General features: G+C 46.1%; 1 protein-coding gene across 4 annotated transcripts in view; it reads left to right on the top strand.

Annotated features, from left to right (window-relative positions):
* Positions 1 to 7,204: 7,204 nt before the first annotated feature.
* Positions 7,205 to 16,545, top strand: part of BACH2 (BTB domain and CNC homolog 2) — a 330,764-nt gene continuing 321,423 nt past the window's right edge. For 2 of the 4 annotated variants that reach the window (XM_037131213.2, XM_037131210.2), the window contains exon 1: positions 7,205 to 7,708. The gene's annotated coding sequence lies outside the window, so the exon portion shown is untranslated. Of the gene's footprint in view, positions 7,709 to 7,903; positions 8,419 to 16,545 lie in introns of those variants that run through there. The other 2 variants (XM_037131211.2, XM_037131212.2) reach the window with 2 other exon arrangements.

The following is a 16,545-nucleotide window of genomic DNA, read 5'->3' on the forward strand; positions in this document are numbered from 1 at the left end:
TGCTAAAGGGCAGGGGGTACATAGGGATGGGAATAAAAATTAAGTAAAATTTTGGCAATTTGATGGACAAAACTGATAACTCATTGTCACTATAACTTGGAAGGAGGGAAGGAAGGAAGGAAGGAAGGAAGGAAGGAAGGAAGGAAGGAAGGAAGGAAGGAAGGAAGGAAGGAAGGAAGGAAGGAAGGAAGGAAGGAAGGACAAGCAGGCAGGCAGGCAGACATTCAGCCAGGCTTTCAGGTGTCCTCCATGTCTTTGGGGAGCTGTGACAGCACAAGATAAACTCAGAGTATTTCCCTGCAATCCATTTTAATCAAAGATTTTGAGTAGAGTAGAGGAATTTTTAATCCTGAGGGTCACAGATTGTTAAAAAAAGGTTTTTCAGTAAAATCAACTCATATGCATTATAGAGCACAACAGAAGTTCAGTTGTATTTTTAATATATAACACTAGAATTCAAAGACATTTTGTGCTTAGAGAAGGCAATATGGGGCCATGTTCTGGATTCTTAGCTGATTGGCATTCTGTCTTTTCTGCCATTTAGAGCACTTCCCAGGAAAAGTTCAAGGGGCATTAAACCCAATGGATAACTTAACTCTTCATGCTTCTGGCCCACGTCAAACTTTCTAGTTCCGTATTCTGCTACTGGCTGTTACTGCTAACCATGTACAATTCCTGCACTTTTGCTACTCCAATTTTTGTGCCTAGAATGAACTCCCCACCCTTACTTCTAATAAAATCTCTTCATCCTTCAGAATCTAGCTCAGCTGTCACCTCCTCTGGGAAGCCATCCCCAAGTCTCTCAGGCTGATAAGTTTTTGAGTGCCCTTTGTTCTTCTGTTTGGGTCCTTAGTGTGCAGTGAAGACTTGTCTACTGGCCCAACTTCCCTGCGAGGCTCCTGGAGCTGAGGAACCTGATGGGCATGTTCTGTCTCCAGAGGCTAGAACAGCACTTGGACATAGTCCGTGTGTGCTCAAGGGATGTCTGAAAAAACGAAGACAGACAGGAAAATGGCCGTTTTCTAACAGATACAAGGTCTCTGCCAACAGGAGGGGAAGGGAATGAAACCCTTGTATTTTGAAAAAACGAATCACCATAACAAGGGCCCTTCCTTGCTGTAGTACTTCAGTGTTCCCGCCTAGCCCGAAGGCAGGGGCACCCATACCTTCCACTTCTCTCCTACCTTTCCTGGTGCCATAATGTCTTGCTCTTGCCCAACTCTCCAATACTTGGATGCTTTGATCAGAGCAAAGTCCAGCCTCTGGGGGCCCTTTTACATTGAATGTCCAGCCACTTTTCCTCCTGTCTGAATCCTTCCCAGCTTTGACATTTAACTCAAATTCCACCTTCTCAGTGAAACCTTTCCTGGCTGTTCCAACCCTCATAAATTTTTTTCCCTCTTAACACCTACCACACTTAAGTACTTATTAGAGTTTAATTACACACATCTTGAATTTTATAACTTTTATTGGCTTTCTTTATTACAGAAGTAATACATTTATATTAGAGAAAAAAATTTAAAAACCAGTTAAGCAAAAAGAAGAACCACTCATAAGCTCTTCATCTTGAGAGGACCACTTTTACACTGTGTATATCCTCCCAGACTTTTTTCTATGCATGCTTAGACAATTTTCCACAAATGAATTCATGCTGTTTTGCAAATTGTTTTTAAAATGTTCAGTAAACCATTAACATACCCACACACATATTTCTCTAACATCATTTTTGATGAATCCATGGCATTCAGTTTGATATATGAAGCACCATTTATGCAGGCAATCCTCTCCTATAAGGCATTTAGACTGTTCCATTTTCCTTTTGCCAAGACACGCAAAGAAATTCTGTACATTCTCAATTGTTTAATTAGTATAAATTCCAGTAAATATAATTTCTATGTAAATAATTGTGTTATTAACTATGAGAGATTCATTAAATAATTAATAAAAGTAAATATAAAATTATTGTATTTTCAATTGGTTCATTTATGTTAGTTTTGACTACCACTTAGAATTTGTTTAATTAAGTTCATTGAGGATAGGATCCAATATTTTCTCATCAGTACAACAGATGTTCAATGGTGCATATTAAAAATTAGTTTCTTTTATATCACTTAAATATTTAGATCGTAGTGGTATATATTCTTCATCGTAGAAGCAGTTCTTGGGCTATATCACCACAGATAGTGATGTGAGAACATCCTTTCCTGTTAAATACTATTTCCAAAGGCTCTCTTAGGAACTGGTGGATCTTTGGGAGAGATAAGGATGGAACAAATAAGAGAGAAAAGCAGTTCAAAGGGTTGCCAGCTCAATTTAACAAGAGCTAAAAGTAAAAATTTTGCATCATCCTAGTTACACTAGAAAGTTACAATGCTCTGTAGTTTGGAATACACCAATTCTTTTCCAAAACTTATGTGAGATTTTGTACAATGAGAAATCACTTTGCTTGGCAGGGGCACGCCTGTAGACTCGAGGAGTAACCCTTGAATATCCTCTGTGCTGCCCCGCAGCCCTGCTACGTGACCCTGCACTGGTCCACACCTTCTCTCTCTCTCACAGCCTTCCCTCCTCCACTACCAGCTGCTGATCTCACTTCTTAGTCCACTAAGAAAACAAAATCACTCAGACGCTGACACCCCACATTTCCCACCACCGATATCTAGCCACCCCCCACCCCATACATCCCCGCCATAACTTCCCTCCTGTTGATCAGGATGAAGTGGCCCTATCCTGTAAATAAGACCCACTAGCTGACTCAAGAACTTCACTCCAGAAGTCATCCCCTTTTATATCAATGGTTTTCCCTCTTAACAGGATTATTCTCACCAGTGAGCTCTAATTTGTCATCATGACCCTCTACCCATTTCCCCATTTTTTCTTTCATAGCAAAGCTCCTCTAAAGAGAGTTCTACACCTCCTCTTCCTCTTCCTCTTCCTCTCCCTCTCTCTCTCTCTTTCAAACCCATTCCAGCCAGATTTAGTCCCTACCACTCCTCTCTTTTAAGGCAAATTTAAAAATCACCGATGTGTTCTCATTTTATTTGACGCACCAGCAGCACTGACAGCCAATTATACCACACTTCTGAAAATGTTCTTTTTTACGGGGCCCCAGGAAGCTACACTCCCCTCTCCTCGTCTCTCTCACTGGTTGCTGTTTCTCAGCCACCTTGGCTAGACCTTCTTCATTTTCTTCATCTTCTGTCCTCCAAATATTAGAGTGCCCCAGATCTCGATCCTCAATCTCTTCCCCACCCACATACTCAGATTCTCTATGCTGATGACACAGATATCTATCTCTAGTCTGGACCTCTCTCCTGAAGTTCAGATTCCCAGCTCTAATCGCCTACTCAACTTACATGTCTGGTGGGCATCAGAAATGTACTATATCCAAACCCAAACACCTGCTCTTTCTCCACAAACCTGCTCCTCCTGTAGCCTTCCTCATATCAGTAAGTAGAACTCCACCAATCAGCTCTTCAGGCAAAAATCCATCATTTCCTTTGATTCCTCTTTCTCTTACATTTCACAATTGAATAAATAAGTCTTGTAGTTTATTCTGAATATATATCTAGATTCCGTTTACAGTTATCATTGGAGTCCAAATTACCATCACCTCTTAATTTATCTCGATATCCTCTACCAGGTCTCTGTGCTTCCACTCTTGTATTCTCTTCCACTTAGCAAACAGGATGATCTTTCAGGAGTCAAGGTCAGGTCATGTCCTTTCTCTGCAGAAACCCCTAGAAATGTCTTCCATTTCCCCCTAAACTGTAAGTCTGTTGGATATCCCTCTGGCAGCATCTCCTGCTTTTCTCCATCAGACACAGTGGCCCCTCTGCTGTCCCTGGTCCATGCCAAGTCCACTCTACCTCAGAGCCTCTGCACTTACTCTTCTTCAAATGTGTAAAGCGTTTCCCCAATGTAGCTGCAGAACTTGTTCCTTTGCTTCATTTCTACCTCTGCTCAAATGTCCTCTCATCAGGGATGTCTTCCCTGACACAACCACCCTATCTAAGAATGGCCCCACCCATTCATTACTCCTGAGCTCTTTTCCTACTTTGCTTTAATAGCACGGTTTACCTCTATACTCTATATGGTATATGATACCACACTAGATAGATAGATGATAGATAGATAGATAGATAGATAGATAGATAGAAAGAAAGGAAGAAAAGGCTTATTGTCTGTGTCCCTCCTCATCCCACTCTCATCACTAAAAGAAGAATTCCAATCCCAGCTTATAGAACAGTACCTGCTACACAATAGGTGGCCCAACAATTGTTGAACAAATCACCCCTCGAAGCTATTCAAATTTCATCTGTTCTCCCAAGTGTCACCTGTGTAGTACTAGCTGAGATTTTATGGTTTAGGCACACTTTAAAACATCTGGTTTTGAAATAAAAAACCTTAGCTATAATGCTGAGGAATTTGCCCAATGAATAAAATTCAGTTTCTTCCTGGCAGAACTTCCTGCAGTATGTTGGCTCCTCCGGGCGTTGGCGTTCTCCCTCCACACATCCCACGCTGTCCTTTCTCATTGGATGTTAACTTTGCCCCACTATGTCTTACTCGAGGCACCAGATTTAAAATTCTGCCTACTGTTCTGCCCAAGAAAACCCGTCATCAGGTCCGGTAACAGGGTGTTGGCTGACAAGGAAACCGAAGACCCCAGGACTGCTTGCTTCTTTTGTTTTCTTTTTCTCACCTTTTTGTCTCCAGGATACATTATTTTTTTTTCCTGTTTTATTTTGTAAAATCAAGGTAATTTATAGACACAACTTTACTGACTTCAATGCTATGACACGAAGTTATTATCCTGGAAATCATGTCCTGCTTAGAAATGTATCATGATGAAGCCCATATTCTGGACTTCATACAATTAGGTAGGAAAAGAAAAAGTATATCGGAGAAGGCTGAATGGTACCAGAATAGGAAATAAGTTGACCTCTACTCAAGTGACTGCCATGAATGCACAGAGGGAAGGACCTAAATATGTTTCACGTTGTAAATGCCTGAAGTGCCCAGAAGATCACAAACCCAGGGAATGGCCAGCAAATACTCTCAATTAGGAGGCTAAGGGCAACCACAGACTCACCTCTGTGGTCGTACCGTTAAAACAGTGTCTAGTACTTGACGTACCACCCTAATTTAATATAATTCTAAATACGTTTTTTACAGGATTTAACTCAATCCACTTCTAAACTATTGAGAGTAAAATGAAATAATTAACTCCTATTGCACTTCAAGTCTCCCTAAGTCAAAGATTGCATCACCTCCCCAGCCGCAGAGGTGCACAGTTGCAGTCCTGGACGTGTGCTTAGAGTGCAACTAGTTCTAACTCAGCTCCTTGAATGATTAGATAGTACAACCTATCATAGGTGCAGTAGGATTTTTTCATCTTTAATTGTTGTCCCATCTCATACTTGAGAAGTCCAAACTAAAAAAGCTCTGGTTTGAGTCTTTGCAAGCAGATGAATTGAAATGACCACATAATCTTTGTTATATCCATTAGGGACCAGAAACAAGGTGGCAAGACCAGCTTGCAGAAGCACCTCTGCCCCTACCCCCTGGGCCCCAACACTGATGTGCCCAGCTCAACTCACAGCCAGGCAGCCATGGCCTGCTTGAAAAGAAATGAACTTATGTGACCCTCATAGGGATCTTCTCAAGCCAGGTTCTTGTGAGAAAAGCATGTAGTGATGCTTATTAAAATGTGTAAAGTTATCACATTGATACTCATGTACTTAGAAGAATGAGGAATACAGAAATCTCACCATTCATGCCATTATAAGAAATGGCCTCACCAGGGCAGACCAGGGGTCGGTCAGAATTCTCTGTCCTTGTCAGGTGGCCAGCCAGGGACCTCAGAAGCAGGGTGTTTCATCAAAAAGGGCAACAGACCCAAAGTCAGGAGAACCTGAGATTTTTCCTCCCCTGAGAACTGGGGAGGCTGGTGAAGAAAAATCTCCCAGTGTGGCTCTACAAGAGGAGGTTTTACATTGCTATCAGATAAACGAGCTTGGCCATTCAGCAGCTTCCTTTCCACCATTGCTTAGCCTTTCCACACAGACATTCAAAATGGGGCCTTTCAAAATCCTGCCTTCAAACGAAGGTGGTTCAGAGCAGCACTCTGGCTGATACCACAAGACTCCCAGCGCAACACTTCACTGCTTCCTCAGCATATGCCAGTGCCCATTTTACGGGGGAGGGGGGGATTTATGATCCTCTCCTCAGTAGAGCGAGCCAAAGTTTTATAATATTCATTAAAAATCAGCACCACATGTAATAATATGGAATACTGCCTGTACACAAGGGGACCACATTATAGGTGTTCAGGGAAACGTGGCAGAATTTCCTGGCCTTGGCAAGGGTAAATTTGCAGGCACCAGCACTACACTAACACATCCTTCTTTTATTGCAAATGTTCGTTCAGTCTAAGTCCTAATTACTTTCTGTAAAATCTTAACCACCATCAAGCTTTCTTCTGACAGGACAGCCACACGATGGCCTGAAAGTGCAGCAGCACCCTGGCACCCTCCAGAGAGGCAGAAGAGAGTCTGGAACCCAGTCGGAGCTGGGTCCGAAGCTGGGTCCGAAGCTGGGGAGACTGGCTTTTCATTTATGCTTCGCAACTGCGTGTGCCCCTTCTAAAACTCTGGTGTGGGGCTTACAATCTCCTTCAGTGGGACAAGCCGAGACCCTCTGAAAGGATTGAAAGGTCAACATCAACACTGGGTCAGGGCTTCTCTTCTTCGACCCACCCCCACCCAAAAGGGTCAGCTTTGTGGGGGCTTGTGTTGCATCTTTTCATGCCCCTCCTGGGGAACGCAGGACAACTCAGTAACACCCGGTCTGGAGGTCTGGCTCCCCTTTCTGGGTGTAGTGTCCGGGACTCTGCCCCCTTCCTACGTGACACACTGGCAGCCCTCGCCACACTCTGCACTCCACCGGACCCCAGCCCTTGCATTTCAAGGCCCCTGCAAGTCCAGAGCCGGGCCGGACGGAGCCAGGCGATAGCTGGGCCCGGAGCACCGGGCTCTACCGGCGCGCGGCCGCACAAAGCCCGGAGAGCGCCGGCCGCAGCGGTGTGAGGCGCGCCCCCTCCCGCGAGGCGGCGGAGCGCGCGTGCCCGCCCCCGCCCCCCGCCCCGGCCCCAGCCCCCGGAGCGCCATTCGCGGAGCGGCTTACGCTAGTCGCCAGGCGTACGGCGCCCCAGCGGCCGGGGAGGTGCGCTGCCCGGCTCCCGTAAAGTTATTGTGAATGGGGAGCGGGTGACGTCAGCGCCGAATGTCAACAATGTAGCGATTGAGAGTGTGGGCGTTCCGGGGAGAGCGCGAGCCGCGCCGCGCGGAGCAAACAGCGCCGAGCCGCCGCCGCCTCAGCAGCAGCAGCCGCCGCAGCGACCGTGCAAGCCCGGGCTCCGATCGCAGCAGCGCTAACGCGAGCGCCCGCCACCGCCCTCGCCACCCTCCTGCCCACTCCCGCTGCCGCCGGGCTCTCGCTTTTTCCCGGCCTCCCTTCGACCCTTCCCCTCCCCCTTCACGCCACACTCGGGGAGCTGGGAACGAGCTGCCATGTGATGCGCGTCCTCTCCTGGAGCTTTCGGTGACCCCCGAACCGCCCACCGCGCCGGCCTCCTCCCGGGGGCTGTGGGCTGAGGAGACGCAGAGACGAGGAGGAGGGAAAGGACGCAAAGTTCTCTGGTGAGGTGAGTCCCCGGTCCCGGGCCAAGGCGCTGGGCGGGGTGTCGGGGCAAGTTTAAGGGGACGGTGGGTGTGCGGGGAGGCGTGGGGAAGCGGCGCTGGAAGGGAGCCTCGATCGCCCGGCGCGCAGCCGACGGCCGAGAGCCCTGCCCGCTTTTATGGCATTTTCTAGGAACGGGAAGGCGGTGGGAGCCGAGCGGGCGGACGCGCCGAGGCGAATGTGCGCCCTCTCGCCAGGCTGTTTACGGCGGGTGAGGCGGCATTGTATTTCGTTCGCGTCGACGGGTGTTTTGGAACAGTAGGGGGAGGAGGAGCGGAGGGTAATAAGTCAGGCGTGCGGAGGGCGGGCTGGAGTGAGGCGCGCGTCCGCCCGGGCGGGAGCAGCTGTCAGACCCGCGGCCCTGCTCCCGGCCCAGCGAGGCCCGGCGCCCCGGCCCCCAGCCCAGGATCTCCGCGCGGGACCGGACGGCCTCCCACCTGCTTGCCGCTTGCGTGCCCAGGGCTGCTCCGTGAGGACCGCGGCCACCACGCTTTTGCGCTCAGCTGTCAGTCGCCGCCTGGTAGCCAGAGCCTCCGGGACTGGTGGGGCATCAAAGCCCAAGTTGAGAGTCCCGAGGAGAGGCAGGTTGGGGCCTCGCAGCACAGACCTCGGGCTGCACGCTGGATGGAATCCTTATTAGCCAGTGACCGGTTATCGGAATGCGTCCCTAGGAAGGTAAACCAAGGGGCTCGTGCTGTCACTGGGCAAAAACTTGCATATCCCTTTCCCAAAGATTCTGCATGAAATCAAAGTGCAATATACACCCTCTTCTCCCTCCCACACTTCATTCTCCAAACCCCAGAGGCTCAGGCTAAGGAAAGGAGTTTACCTAGGGAACACCTCTCCACCTCCCCATGCAGAAGAGCCCCGTGGGTTTTGTAGTTCTCGCACCTAGTAGGTGCTCAGGAGCCTAGCGCTGACGGAGAGGCGGCGGGCGGCGCTCGTGGACTACCCCGGCTGCCCGCGAGAGGGGACTCTAGTGAGCATCTCGGTGACCTCGGGCTGGCCGAGGATTTGCAGGAACTCGGACTGTGGGAGGAAGCAGGCAGGGCCAGGTGTGTGTGTATGAAAGGGCTGCGCACCCCTGGCTTCGGGGATTGTGGGTACGCGGGGTATCCCCAGCACCCTTTGGTGTGTGGGCGAGTTTGACAACTTGGGGAAAGTTCCGGCCCAGCCGCTGTCAGGATGGTTTAGTCTGTGGCCAGAGAAGCTCTCGGCCGTGGGTACCCGTGGACCCTGGCAAACAAGAGGGACGAGGGCGCCCCACCCCCGACTGAGCCACAGACTCCTGGTGGACCCGCGGATAGCGAGACGCGGAGTTCCTGGGTTTTCACTTTCTCTGTCTAGTGTTACAGTCTTTTACTCTCTGTGTATATTGAATCTGTTGAGTGTGTGTATTGAATCTGTTGAGTGTATTTAACTAAAAAGGGTAATTACTTTAGATAAAAATTCTTTTCTGCCTAGTGGGAACCTTGGCAGAGATGATGCCTAATGAGATATTTTGCTTTTGTCTGTTTAGAGTAAAATTAGAGATGTTAACTCTGATAACGGTTGTCTCAGATCATTAAAATGTAACATGTAGGAAAGGCATGTCTAGCTGCGAAGGCTCCGGCTGGCATGAAAGGAGCTGCGCATGAAAGGCCGCCACTCCTTCAGCGGAGAGAGCTATTTCGGTAAAGCAGAAAAAGTCTTGTTTAGAATGTGAGCTCGCCCCACCCTGGTTCTCCAGGAGCTCTGGAGTAGACGGCAGTTTTCATGCTTGCAGGTAATAATAAACGTGAGTCAAAATGACATCTTGTTAGAATTAGTCTTTAGTCTGTAAGCGAGATTGCTAAATTACAGTGTTGCATTCAGACTGTTCCAGTGAAAGGTCTGTCAGCATTTCCATTATAAATTCAGTTTTTCAGAAGTTTATAATTTCACCACAAAACTCTGAGTGGCTGAAATGATTTTTCCTTTTAGTGTTCTGGTTAAAAAAAAACACACACATTGATTGCCCACTTCCATTATATTTGTGCTCTTCCGGAAACTTGAAAATTATTCATATGGGGTCCCAGAAATGGAATACACAATTATGGGATAAAGTACTTTTAAAACATACTTGTGCAGAGCAGCATTTTCATTTAGGATTTTGGAAGGCTTTGGGTTTGCCATTTGGTAATCAAACGTGTTGAGTTAATTCTTCTGGTATCTGTCGATTCTGCAGGTGGATTGAAATGTCAGTTTGTATTGTATATGCCAGGATTATATCGAGAAACAGCCTCCTCATATATATGTATGTCTGAACTCATCACTAAGTTATGAGCCACCCCTGTTAGTACTTCTTTTGTGTTGCATGTGAGGATCTGCCGTGGAGAAGAAGTAAGGCAGCAGGTGAGGGAGGAAATCTGGATTCCACTTCCCCGCCAGTTCACTTTTCAGTGTTACTAGTGCCTGGGAGGACGCCATTTAGTCTTTCTTTCGAATTATGCCTTTAACTCAGTGTCTCCAGGCAAGTCCCTTCCAGTCCCTCACCTCTGGCTGCTGTGTGAGATGAGGGGCTTAATTATTTGCAAACTGCCTTGAAATCCCTGGATGAAAGGCACTGCATAAGTGCAGAGTATTGTTATTCAGATATGGAATTTAATGATCCATTACAGTTCATCAGGAAAATGCACTTTGCAGTGATGGTAGGAAACGTTTCCACCTGATAGAGGGTAATAATAACTGCTTAAAAGTAGGTTCAGATTACAGATGAGACAATTAACTCTGGCCATGTGCTCTTCAATTTGTTGCAATTCATTTTGTGATCAAAGTGAGTCACAGAGAGCCAGATGGTCAAATTCATGTTCAAATCTCCCCTAGACCAGCTCCTCACTTGTGGGCCCACTGTCTGCACAGCCGACAGGACTTATTCATTAGCGCTGTGAGCTCTTCCTTAGAATCTGTGATCAAGACTCCTGTGATGCCAACAGAAGGGCTCAAACCAATCTGTATTGTTGGGAGCAGTTTAATTTTCCTTGGATTAACTCATGCTTAGTGTCCCTGGTGTGGATCCAACCTTAACAAGGGAAGAGAGAGATCCCAGTGGTTCCCTAGCTCAGCTGTGCGGGGCTCCACTGCCCTACTTTTTGCCCCTCAGGTCTCAGGGGCTGTGGTATCTGGCTTGGTGTAAACGCTGGCTTGGTGCTGAATGAAAGACAGAAGACTTAGATAAATAAATATCTTTCCCGTTTGGTGAAGGGGCAGGGAGCAGGGCCAGTTTCATGGGCATATGATCTGCACCTTTGCACAAGGGGCCCCCCCCCATCTGCTCAGAAGGACCTCACATTTAGTTTTGTCTCCAGCTGTTGTCTCCTTGAAATCTTTAATAATTATTGCACATGGAGCCCTTCATTTTTATTTTTCACTGGTACTTGTGAGGGAGGGAGGCACAGGGTGGAGTGGCAGGTTACTGCTACTTTGTCCCAGCTTCTTTTTTGTGAGAAGGGAATGGGTGGGAATATTGGCTTTGTGTTGCCACATCGTCTGGGTTTTCCAAGGGAACCTGGATATATGGATTTTTATGTGGAATATCCTGATTTTTAAATATTAGCTCAAGATGTTTTAGGTATTGGATGAGAACTTGTCAGAGCTAGAACTGGCCTGCAGGTTTTCCTACTGAATGAGCTAATACATCTTATTGTTTGATGTTTCTGAATTTGGCTGTTTTCTAAAGGCCTGGCCCATAGGAGATGATTTGGGAGTCTCCACCAAATGAATGGGTTACAGGTCAGAGCTGTTGGGGAAATTGAATGATAGGAGAAAAGTAAAACTTGAAATCAACATGGAGTTCCACTCAAGGATTGATAGCTTTCGTTTTAATGGAGGATACACATTGAAAGGCCAAAAAATTAACACCATGGACACCATGTAATCCTCGAAGGGTCATTCTGCCATCCTATGTACATAATCTATTCCTGAGGCGATGACTGGGTGTTGGGTCGGGAACATAGCATATAGTGAACGTGGTCCCTGCCCGCACGTGCAAGAAACGAAAAACAATAGAAGATGGGACAGATTTGTCAAAGCCTGTGATTCAGGCAGCAAACCCCACTTCCACCCCCCTGTTCCTCTCCTCTCCCTATCTGGATGTTGAAGAAGCTCCAGTGACATATGACACTATCAGAGACACTTGCAGTTCAGAAGTCAGGGCTCACTGAAAAAAATGGCATTGCCTTGGAAAAGCAGATCAGTTTTGGCACGCTTGGGGCTCTGTTTGGAAAAGCAGCCCCAAGGCCTCAGCAGCAATGGAAAGTTGCTTCTGTTTAACGAGTGACAGTGTATGACCTATTCCTGTCCCCCCTTTACATTTTATGTAAATATTTACAAAATTTTCAAGTCCCAACTGAAACCTGATGTGAACTAAACATTTTGTAAAGTCGTTAAGATTGCCCAGAATATTACCCACCTTTTATTGGGTGGGGCAGGGGTTGTCTGGGGTGACATTTAATAGAAAAGTAGTTCCTTCTTTGTCAATTCAAGGTTTTTTTTCTTTTACTTTTTTCTTTTTCACTCTTTTTCTTCCTCTTTTTTTTCTCTCTCTCTCCCTCCCTTCCTCTCGTTAATTTCGAATGTCACTCTACCTGAAACTGAAACCTAATCTTACCACTGGCATGCCCCTCAGTTTCCCTGAAGATGGAAGTAGCCGCAGAATCACCAGTATGTCCTTTCAAGGGCCATTTCTTTTCTAAAGAATATGGGAATTGAACCTTGTCCTACTAGTGGCACTGCTTCAAAAGTCAGGCAGGAATTTCGCTTTTGTTTTTCCCTGAGCTATTTTTTCCAAAATAATAAATCTCCCCCATCTGAAAGCATTTCACGTGCTCGTTCATTGTAGTCATTGGCATTACAGCCAAAATGTCTCAGTTCTCCCCAGTGACTTCATAATCACCATTTCTCCAGCACATTCCCTGGTTAACTTGTCTTTTGTTCCGTAGCCTGATAATAAATTGTCCTTTGGTTCTGAGATGTGTCATTTTCCTCCCTGACCCTTTTGTTCCTCTCCGGAAGGCTGCAGGACACGCTGCTGACGCCCCTGAGAGCTGCCTCTTAGTTACAAGCTCCCTCCCATCCTTGTCGGTTTTCATTTTCTTCTTTCCCAAGCACTTAAATCCTCCACTGTCCAGTCCTCCCATACTTCTAGTAATTGTCTTCATTTGCTCCTGAGCCTGCAGCTGGCTCCAGGTTAATTTCAGAAGCAAGCTTTTAGATTGTCCAAGTCCTCTACCGACTCCAGTCTTGCACCGTCCTTCTCTTCACCCATCCCTTTGTGCAGATGCTCCAGGAGTTTCCTCAGGACTCTGCATGTCTAACCCATAAGAGGCTTAGACTCCCACTTTGGAGTTTAAAGAGGAGAGAGCCCAGCATGCTTATTTCCATTTTGTAAGTAGGAATTAAGGAGAAGGTGCAGGCTCAGCAAGTTTCCTTACTGTAACAATATCCACAGATTATTGGCAATTTTTATTTTTCTTCCCACCCTGTATTTTCGTAAACAGCAGAAGTTTATGGCTACCACAAAATGGGCCACACGTCAGAAATGCCTTTCTTTATAGGCAGATCCCTCATTCATTCACTAAATAAACATACTGAATATGCCTTACGTGGCAGGCATGGTGCTAGCTGATCAGTCATGGTGCTAGTGGGGAGCACACCCGTCCTGGTCCCTGCCTCATGAAGCCTGTCAGCTGGCAGGAGGGAGGCCATCAATCAAAAAGCAACGGGTAACCCATTGCATGTTCTCTGAAGGAAAGGTTTCGGGGCAGCAGAGAGTCTAGTAGGTGAATGTGACCTGGTGGGAGGTTGGGATAGTCCTCCCCAAGGAATTGTAGAGTGAACTGCCATCAGAGTCCATCTGAAACTTGGGGCTTCCTCCTTCTCCCCAGCCTCCTAACCCTATTAATTCAATACTGGCTTTGGCCCTTTGGAGTGTTGCATAAACCATGATATAACCCCATGGGCCATTTTGGCAAATAATGGTTCTTGTATACAGAGTCCAGAATTGATTTATTTACCTGTGTTTTTAGAGCCTGATAGAAACAGAATTGTTAATTGCCAAGAATACTGTTCAGTTGCAAACTTGGAAAAAATGCAAGTTAGCATTCTTATTTTGAACATATTTGGGGTCGTTTTGACAATGTTTGAATGATTAGAAGCTACACAGACATTTCCTCCCAGTTGGCTGGCATGTGTGGGACTTAGGCAAGGATCTTCAGTGAAAATGCGAGTCCAGCTCCCGCCTGAAGGCCCTGCCTACCCCAGAGCAGGAAGGTCTCCAGCATCCGAAGACCAAGAGCAATTATTTAGGCTATCCTTAGCACAATTCAGGAGTGTTGACAGTGCCTGTTTATTTAAGTACAGGAAGCTTTTATCTTATTTTCATCACCATTTACCTTTTTAAAAATCTTATTTATTTATTTTTAGAGAGAGGGGAAGGGAGGGAGAGAAGGAGAGAAACATGTGATGTGTGAGAGATACATCCATTGATTGCCTTTTGCTCTCCCCCAACTGGGGACCCGCCCACAACCCAGGCGCGTGCCCTAACTGAGAATCAAACTGCCGACCTTTTGGTTCGCAGGCGGGCACTCAATCCACTGAGCCACACCACTCTTTATCCCCCATGCCCTCTTTCACCTCCACCCCCGCCCCGCAATTAGACAGTGTTGTCCGTCTGCGAGTACTTTTCTTTTTTGTTTTATTCCCTCGGTCCCTCCACCCGCTCAGCCCTCTCCAGAGCTGTCAGCCTGCTCTCCATGTATGAGTCTGTCTCTATTTTGCTTGTCAGTTCAGTTCATTAGATTCCACATATGAGTGTAATCATATGGTGGTGCTTGTCCACTGACTGTGCTATAACTAAAATGCCTGTATTTTTTTTCTTCGACAATATCTAACCTGTGTTTGGAGCTTCCTGTGTGTTACTCATATTAATTTATTCAGTCCTGGTGACAACCCAGAGCTAGGTGTGATCATTAGGAGCCAAGGCACAAACATTGCCCAGCTAATGAGTGGTAGGTAGAGCTGGGGTTGGAAACTCAGTGTCTGACACTAGTAGAGCTTGTTCTCCTAACCATCACGCCGCTCCGCCCCCTTTTCCTTTCTTCTTCACTGGAGGTGGGAATGCTCTCCAGTGGTTCTCAGAAGTGGAAATACAGGCCTAGTCACCAAATATTGGATATTTTGTTGATGTCTATCCGAAAGATGAAACTGAAAAGTAATTTCTCAGTGAATTGAGGGAATATGTCTCCTGTCTTTAACACGGCCCACTTTCTAAAACGGCATTCCTCAGGTCGGAGTCACCATTTGGGGATCAGAAAGTGGAAGTGATGATATGTAAAGACAAAAGGAGAACTGAGCATAGAACATGAGTCCCATGGCTCTGTCCCCAGGGTTTTCCGGTAGCTCAGGCTCCTGGCCCCCTGTTATGGGAAGAATTTGTTTTTAGCTTTTTAGGTTTTTTTTCTGATGAGGTAGGAAAAGATGAAAGAAACTTCCTATAATAGGTTGATTATTCTACTGCTGAGGAAGAATTTCATTCAGATCCAATTCTTTTAGAGCTCCTAATTAGAAGTATTAGCCCCTAGTAACAGATAAAAGCAGGTGACCTTTGCTCTCATTCTAGTCAATTTCAGGAAGCGATTATCTTGCCAGATTAGCATGTTGCAACTCTCAACCAGAGATCTGAATGGTTTTAGAGGACTCAGCTTTGGCAGTAACCCCAGTTACCTCAAGTTTGCAGGGTCACTGTTTGGAATGCCGACTCAGCCCTGCCCTGGGCCAGATGACACCCAAGTTGTCTTCTTTAGTCAAGAGGCATTATTCTTGGGAGCTGCTGGAAAACCAAGTGTCTGTTTGTAGCTCATTTTGGGAAAAGATCAAGTGTATGAGTGTACCACACTTATTTTTCAGTATTTAGTTCACCTTTTGGAGACGGCAAAATAGAAAGATACTTAGTGTGTCACTGTTGGAAGTTTTAAGTGATTCAAAAAAAAATCAAGCAGATGCGTGTATAAAGATATCTATGCAAACAATGATGAGCGTAAATTAAAGCTGCTGATTTAGTATGAGAATTACTTGCATTGATTTAGTGGAATATCTGCATGGGTTCAAGATTCCATATTATGCAAATGAATGGGCCCTGAAGAGTCAAACTGTGAAAAAAAATGAAATTAACTGTAAAGGATATTATTACCCATTCGGCAAGAGAAAAATGTAGACATACTTAGATTTAACTCCCAATTTTCACACGTATTCTTGGGAAGATCAGCGTCAGGGATGACGACTTGCTGCCTTGGGAAGAGGCCAGGCAAGGCTTGCTGTCCGTTATGCCCATGACCTCTTTCTGTCCTTGCTTTTTCATTCTGTGCTTCACTGCCTTTGATCACCCAGTGCCCTTAACTAGTGCCCTCCTTCTCTTTCAAAACCAATCTCAGGAAAAGATTTTGTGAGAAAATTTTTACTAAGGTATAAATAACTGAGCATTCTTAGTGCATTACTTCTTTGTGAAGCATCAGCATATTCATAGGAGACAAAGCCAAAGGAAAAAAAATCCTAAAAATGGGCATAGTAGGATTTCACACACTGGGGATGGGAGGGAATTTCTGAGTGGAGAGAGGGCTGTTGATCAGTTCAGCCCCGGACGTAGAATATAGACAAACAGATTAGAAGATATAGACCACTGCCTAATAAAAATATAAAGGGCAGATGATTTTTAATATAATTGCATATTTGTTAGTGAGCATCACCTTCCTCTTGCCAGACACTGGATCTGATCACATAAACCTAAAG

This window comes from Artibeus jamaicensis, unplaced genomic scaffold (genome assembly GCF_021234435.1).
Source record: "Artibeus jamaicensis isolate MK-2021 breed Jamaican fruit bat unplaced genomic scaffold, CSHL_Jam_final contig_387, whole genome shotgun sequence".
Lineage (NCBI taxonomy): Eukaryota > Metazoa > Chordata > Mammalia > Chiroptera > Phyllostomidae > Artibeus > Artibeus jamaicensis.